This window comes from Limanda limanda, chromosome 22, assembly GCF_963576545.1.
Source record: "Limanda limanda chromosome 22, fLimLim1.1, whole genome shotgun sequence".
In the NCBI taxonomy this organism is placed as follows: Eukaryota; Metazoa; Chordata; class Actinopteri; order Pleuronectiformes; family Pleuronectidae; genus Limanda; species Limanda limanda.
In genome coordinates, this window is record NC_083657.1 from 2,791,148 (window position 1) to 2,799,291 (window position 8,144).

Below are 8,144 nucleotides of genomic sequence, written 5' to 3' on the forward strand. Positions count from 1 at the left end.
CTGCAGACTGCGAGTGAGTGAGAGGAAAGAAGAGAGAAGAGCGAGACACAAGGAGAGAACGAGAGAAAGAACAACAGCATATAGATTTAATATTCTCACAGTCTGAACGGACGTCTATGTTGGGAATCGTATATTACAGACGTTTGGGAATTCTGCTGCTCGATGAAAATAACTTCACGCAGAGAATCTATGCAAATAACAACTAAACCAGACAGAGAAATGTTCAAGGTCGTTTCACGGACGAGATACAAGGACTTAAAAGACTTGTAGTTTGACATTTTGTGACCAGTAACTAGATTTGGACCCTTAAGGACTTGAAACTCGACTTGGAGTTATATTCACCGACTCTTGATAGATTTTAAAAGACTCTAAACTTTTGTCTCGATTGACTCGACCCTTAACGAACTCTCCTCATTGCCTGGACTGAGTTGAAACTTGACTCAGATTCAGGGTTTCATTCAAAAAGTGACGACCTTTTAAGATTCTCAAACCGAACGCGTGAAGACGTAAAAGGAGACGGTTCCGGGTTTTGCAGACAACAACATTTGGAAGGTACAGTTCTGGGAGAGGAATGTGGATTCTGGCAGCACGAGGGAAAGGAAAGGACCATTTCTGAGTGTTATTGTTTATGATAAAAGCAGGAGAAGGAGAAACCATTTCCAAAATAAACACTCTAGCTTCCTGGTTGTGGCTCCTTAAGAGGGATTTCTATCTGAGCCACTGATTGTTTGACTCCGCTGACAATGTCCTTAAATTATCCCCTGAGAAAGTTTATGTGGAGCCTGTGTGTGTGTGTGTGTGTGTGTGTGTGTGTGTGTATGAATATGTGTGGGAACTATCCAAGCTCAACCAGACAAAATACCATTATCGCACCTATAACAAACATTTGCACAACCCACCCCCCTCCACCTCCTCTTTTACTCCAAGTTTAGCGATCGGAGATGGATGAGTGTGAAAAGGAAAAACAACCATGTGACGCCAAAGTTACAGTCGACGAAATACGAGTTACAGAAAGAAAGATGACAAACGTGTCACATGCCATCGTGTGTCCCACAAATTCGGGGATTTATTCGGGGAAAGAAATGTGATAATGGGATAAAGTGAAACACCTCTTCCTGTAACTGCTGTCTTGTATTGTATATTTATTTTCATTTTATTCACATTATTCTGGCCGTTTCTTTGGTGTCACTGAAACAAGATTAAGTTCAAGTTCAACAATAAAAATGACATGTTTAAATGAAATTTTGTTTCTTTGGGAACTGGGTGTAAAAGCTAATTAAGTGTCAGACAAAATCATAATTGTAATATCGTACGGTGAAGTTAGAGAACAACACAGTCTCAGTTATTAATCTATTTATCAGAGGCTCCATGAAGTCTGTGTCCATTCATCCATTGGACACAGGAAACAAACCAAAGCTGGACTCGAACCCTCGGACCGGCCACGGCCACCGACGCCGCTATCGCCCGCGCACGTTTATAATAACTCAACTAACGGCCACTTCCTGTTTCTCACACTGTCACCGGGCTGCCTACCTGTCCCAGCTGAGAACAACCCACTCAGAGCAGGAGTCACATGAAACATATTTCATTGTTTTTGCATAATTCGCTGGCAGACGAGAAACAACAGCGTGCGCTCGAGATGGAAAAAAAACAGATAACGAGTTAATCCGCCGCCGCCGCTGTGGTGAAGCTGCAACCGGGACAAGCCAGGAAATCCAATCAGGTCTGAAGGACATGGACATCAAGTGTGTGGCGAAGGCAGAGACCAGATATCTACTGGGAGCTAGAGAATAGGGGTGAGAAGAAGAAGAAGAAGAAGACGAGAAAGAAGACGAGAAAGAAGACGAAGACAATACGAAGACGAAGAAGAAGAAGAAGAACATGAAGAAGTAGACGAGAAAGAAGAGGAAGAAGAAGAAGAAGAAGAAGAGGCGATGAGTGTCCACGGCTGTCAAAGGCCGAGAAATCGTGAATTCCTGGTCTGTGCAGCTCTGAATGCTCCTCTATGAAAAGGAGCGGCTGGAATGTCCCAGTTAACGGTCAGAAACTGCAACAGCTGACTGATGCCACAAAGGTCAACGTGCATAATCTGATTCACACACAGACACACACACACAGACACACACACAGTGTCAATACAGTACAGGACTAGATGCCAGACGGGCGGTCGCACAAACAGATTTAGACTCTAACACAGACTCACAGATAAGGACAGAAAGTTGTGTAGAAATACTTTGACCCATGACGAGACGATTTAAAAGACACGATGACAAGAGGTTTAAATACGAGTTTGAAAAAGTGCATCATGTGTTCGACAACCCGTCCCTGGGAAAAATAAAAGAGCGGCTCGAAAAAGTGTCGACAACAACGACAACGCTAACTTCATATTTCTCTTCAAAGAAAGTTTCGTAAATCGAGTATTTGTCTGTGTTTTAAAAAGCTGCACGACTTCCAACACCTACCAGAGTCAACGGGACAGAAGCATCCGCTCTCCCACTGATCCCAGTGCAGCTCCCAGCATCCCTGACCCCCCCGAGGAGGATTAACCATCTACCGAGGAAACGTTCAGACGACACAAACTCCTCTGAGTCCGCCTCTCGTCGGCTGAGGTCGAGCGAGGGAGACGGGCGGCGTCCACACGGTGTACAACCCCGGAGGAGGTTCGAGTCCGAGTGAAGTGTGAGGCAGGTTCTGACCAGGAGGGGACGGATCCTCCCATCCCCTCCTCTTCCTCCCCCCCCTCCTCTCGCTGGAAGACAAAACATGGCTCTCTCTCTCTCTCTCTCTCTCTCTCTCTCTCTCTCTCTCTCTCTCTCTCTCTCTCTCTCTCTCTCTCCTCATCTCATTCTTTCCCTGCCTCGCTCGCCCCCTCCCAGGCAGGATGTGTGAGTCAGTGAGAGAGGAAGTGTTGTGCAGAGCAGATAAAGTAGTGGACGGCTGCTAAAATAATACCCAGGGTTCCACACTGTTATTGTTCGACTGGGGAAAAATGCAGAGGTACTTCCTCCTTGTGTGTGTGTCCGTGTGTGTTAGTGTGAGTGTGTGTGTGTGTATGTTAATGTGAGTGTGTGTGTGTGTTTGTGTGCGTTAGTGTGTTTGCAGAGCATGAAAAAGAAATCGAAAAAGAGCAAAGAAAGCAGAGAGAGAGCAGGACAGACACCGGGGCTTTTTTAAACTCTGGCAGAGAGACGGGAAAAACAAAGTGTGGTGAGAGAAGGGGACGTCAGGGAGGATGGGAGGATGGGGGGGGGGGAAGGGGGTCTGCAGGAGAGGACCAGAACCGGTGGAATAATCATACACCAAAAAACAATGAGAGGAGGAGAAACTCGTCTCCTGTCACTCGTCTTATCGCTGAGATTTATTTCTGTTAACACACGTTTCTGCTGCGGAGAACGATGGCTTTGACCTGCATTGTGCTCGGAGCTGCTGATAAGAAGCTGCTGCTCCTGACCTGGATTTCAATGAATGAATACATCACTGACTCTATTGAATATCAGACAATGCTGACAAATTCAACTTTCAAGTTTTCCCTCGTGCAAAGTAAACGAAGGAAAAGTCTGTTCTCGTGGGGTCAAAGTGCAGAAACCCCATGGGAAAGAGAACAAGCAGCGTAAAGACAGAACAAGAGCAGGAAGGTGGGTGTTGCATAGGATTATAAATGAAAGATAAGATAGATAGATAGATAGATAGATAGATAGATAGAGTACTTTATTCATCCCCGAAGGGAAATTAAGTTGTCATAGCAGCCGGTATATTTGAATACAATAAAATACAATACAATAGAATAAAAAATAAAAGGTAGAAAGAATAAAAAAACAGAAGCACAAGATAAAAATACAATAAAATAGGTAGATAAGGTGCAGTGGCAAGATGATGGTAATAGTACTGATGATATGATGGTAATGGTATTGTTAGACAGTATATAAGAATAGTACAGTATATAGTATATAATATAACATAATATATATTTATATATGATAGTAATTATACCAATATAATAGCAGTATATGGTAATAATGGCAGCAACAGTATATATAATAATAATAGTAATGGTGATATAATAATAGTAATTATAACATGTACACATAAATAAATATGTGTATATAGACTTATGTAAACAAGAATATACAGAGAGTATGATATGATATATAGTAGAAGTATGAATATGAATATAAGTATTTGACTATACAATAGGTAATATAATATACTATGAGTGTAAGAATATGTAGACAGAGTGTGCAAAAGACAATATTATTGTATAAAATGATATATAATATCAATATGGTTTATATGCACACATATCACATATGATGTGAAGTAAGTGTATAAGGAGCGGTTGTACAGGTACACAGTGCACAGTAAACACATAATTATTCTTAACAATTAATACCGAGTTGTAAATTATAAATAACTGAGTTACGCTGCAACTTGTGGCTCAAAGTGCTCGTTTCTAACTGAATATAAATGAACAACACAGTCCCACATAACCTTTTAAATATCAAAACGATAAACTATGTGCCTGAATAATAATGAAAATTAATCCACACTTATTCAGCACCGACTCGTGCATGTGATATTAATATTTTCAGACTTTAAAAAGTTATTTTTGTCCAGACTTGAACCTTGAGCAGCGAACGTCCAGACGTGTGAGCGGCTGAAGTTTAACCAGACGCTTAATAACAAGCCAGGGTCCCGGCCGGCTTCAAAGGATTTCCTGCAGACTTATATCTCCTGCAGACTGTGTGTGTGTGTGTGTGTGTGTGTGTGTGTGTGTCTGTGTGTGTGTGTGTGTCTGTGTGTGTGTGTGTGTGTGTGTGTGTGTGTGATGCACAAGCATGTGAGCAGATTCCTTACATTCTCCCTTCACAGGGGGAAAAGGGTTAAATGCTCCAAAGCCTAAACAGCCTCACCTCCTCCTCCCGCCCCCCCCCCCCCAGTCCCTTTGTGTTTGCAGGCAATTAGGACGTATTTGTTTGCTTTATGGGTCCGTGTGTTTGTGTGTGTGTGTGTGTGTGTGTGTGTGTGTGTGTGTTTATACTGCAGACCCTCATCACCCTTGATTGTGGATTTCTACACGACACACTCACTTGAAGACACGCGTTAACCGCTTAGACGCACACATCACGTAGACATTTGGACATGTAGACTACTGCTACCACACACACACACACACACACACACACATCACACACACAGACACACACACATACCAGGTAATCAGTACAGTGAGACTAGGCTCATACCAGAGGTCGATGGCAGGAAGGGTGAAGTCCACTTTAGCTTCTGCAGCACAATGCACTGTTTGTTACCACTCGACCCAGAAGATCGTGTGTGTGTGTGTGTCTGTGTGTGTGTGTGTGTGTGTGTGTCTGTGTGTGTGTGCACTCCTGCTATTTACTCCGTCCAACTATCGAGAACATTTAATCCGACTGTTTTCTAAGAAGCGTTTCCATCAGTCTCTGATCACTTCAGCGTTATGGAGATGAAATCAACGTGTGAGATCTCAGCTGCAGATCAACGCCTTCTCCGCAGGAAGTGACATCATGATCCTCGTTAACCTCTTCTCGCCTCGACTGTAAATCCATCAGTAGGTGGTTCCACCTTTACCGGAGTGAACCGAGCTCTTTAAAAAACAAAGACATTAACCGCAGCTGGAGGGTCAACGGCCGCCCGGCAGTAAAGTTTAGATGAAAACCTCTCGTCACCTCCAACTTGGAGATGTTGAGATTAAACTGGATTTACGTTGGTTGTATCTGAGGGTTACAAAGGGGCAAAAAGTTTCCGGAAACTTTCCATTGGAAGTTAAGCTCGGGAATTTTGGGAATTTTGAAAAAAAAAAAAAAAAAAAACGCAAATTAAACGTTGAGCAATAAAAACATCATTCAAAACTCTATTTTAAAGATGTATGGAACGTTGAGTTTCAACCCTCCACTGGTCATTCTTCCATCACATGCACAGATAACTCCCAGCATCCTTCACTCTACAGCAGGGCTATTGAGGCCTGCTGTAGTGTGCAGGACTAGTCAGGTAAGTTTCAATGATATTACTGGGGAAAATATATTAGCATGCTGATTGAGGATTGTTCATCTGTTCATCTAGACTATTTCCATTCATTTATCCATCAATTGTAAAATATGTTTACAGACGATTCCAATTGTTTGGCTAACTATTTATATCTCTGGCATTGCATTAGTGTTTTTTACAAACTTTTTTCTCATCTTATTCTACAGAACAATGCCACGTGCACTCTCTCATGTGTGGAGACATTTCACCCCATCCAATGTAGAAGGAAAGGCTGTGTACATTTGCAAATACTGTGCAAAGACCTATGTTAAGAATGACACAACGATGCAGAAGCATATAGTCAAGTGCCCAAAGTTTCCTCAGGGCTCAAATCAGCCTATGACACAACAAAATGTTTATATTTATGTCTGTATATGACAAGGTAAATACAGTTAGTATAAATTACCCACAACATTTCCCGTTTATTCCCGTTAATTCCCATGGAAAGTTTCCAACTCTGAATATTCCCGGAATTTTGCAACCCTAGTTGTGTCACACGACGTTAACACAACACTGATGCTTGAGTTAAGCCTGAATATCAGGGATTTTTGGGTGATGATGCCTTCACAATATTAGGGATTTAAACATTTCTGATGTCAATACGAGCACAGGAAGAAGCAGAGATACTGGGAAGTGTCAGCGTCAGTTAGAGTTCACTTGAATAAATCACTATCAGCTGATGCATCAGTGACGAGCATCGACTGGAATGAAGGAAACGAACGTCACAGAAGAAGCATGTGAGTCCTGAGAGATATTGATGAGCTGAGACTAGTTATTAAACTTCTCGTCTGATTTGATTTACTTCCATCGCCGCTGTTTCCTCACAGACGAAGAAGAACCTCGGGACAATGAGCACGTCCAACAAACATTTCCTGTTCCCACTCAGGAGTTCTGACTGGTGTGCATTGGGAATCGAACGCACGTCTCTGCGTTCGCATGCACACACACTTCTGCTGCAGGGGCATTATATAGAAATTCAACTTTCACGTTTTTAGTTTTATTGTCGTTGATCCTCGTGCAAAGCAAAAGGCTGAAGGGAAAGTTGGTTCTCGTGAGCATTGTTGGGTTTTGTTTTGTGTGTCTGCAGCAGCACTTCATCTCTTCCTGGTTTGCCAGAGGGATCAAAGTTCAAAGTGTCTTTATTGTCCCTGCAGGGACGTTGGTTTGCAGCCAGGATGCACAAAGACACGCATAAAGACACACAAAGACACGCACAAAGACACACAAAGACACGCACAACACTAAAAAAACCTTCGTTAAACCATTTCTGACATTTACAAGTTGAAGTGCAGAGACAATGGACGTCAAATAAGTGTTTCCCCCCCCGAGCTTCTCCTCACTCCTCACTGGTTATTCCAGAAACAAACGACAGAAAGAGTAATTTCACTGAGTCCAGGCGCCGCCTCGGGTACGTTGAAGACTTGGGAGAACAGCCGGAGAACATCGTGTTCACGCTGTTGAAAGAACTTCGTTCACGCTGCAGTTTTTAATCTGTTATTTCATCTTTGGTGCAGCTGTAATTCCTTTTATTCAGTTTCCCTCCGTCTTTTAACGCTGCTTCCTCGGCTGTTAACTGACGGAGAGCGAGACTTACACAGAGATGACCGGAGAAATCTAAATGAAACTACAATACTTGGCCGATAACGCTCAATTTGAACAGGAATGTCCGATCAGCTGATTATAAATCAAGTTATTAATGGTGAAAAACATGAAACATCCTCAGTTTCTCGAAGATTTGCAGCTTGTGCCTGTTTTGTATGATGACAAAAGTGTGTTTAAATGTATTAAAACATAATAAAAAGCAGTAAGTTGATTTGCAGCCACATCAAGGAGCCGTGAGAGATTTATTTCACAGCAAAGGTGAAAAGTCAAAAGTCACGAAACACGAGGGGCGAGCGAGGTTACAGGGTTAAAGGGGAAACCCTCTCTCTCTCTCTCTCTTTTATACCACCACTGATGGAGTGTGATGACTCCTAATGTCCCGGCTCCTCTTCCGTTCCAGGACATGCAAACATATTTCAAACATGTGTGTGCGTCCAAGCCGGCCTCTAGGAATTTGTGTACGTCTGAGTCGACCGCCG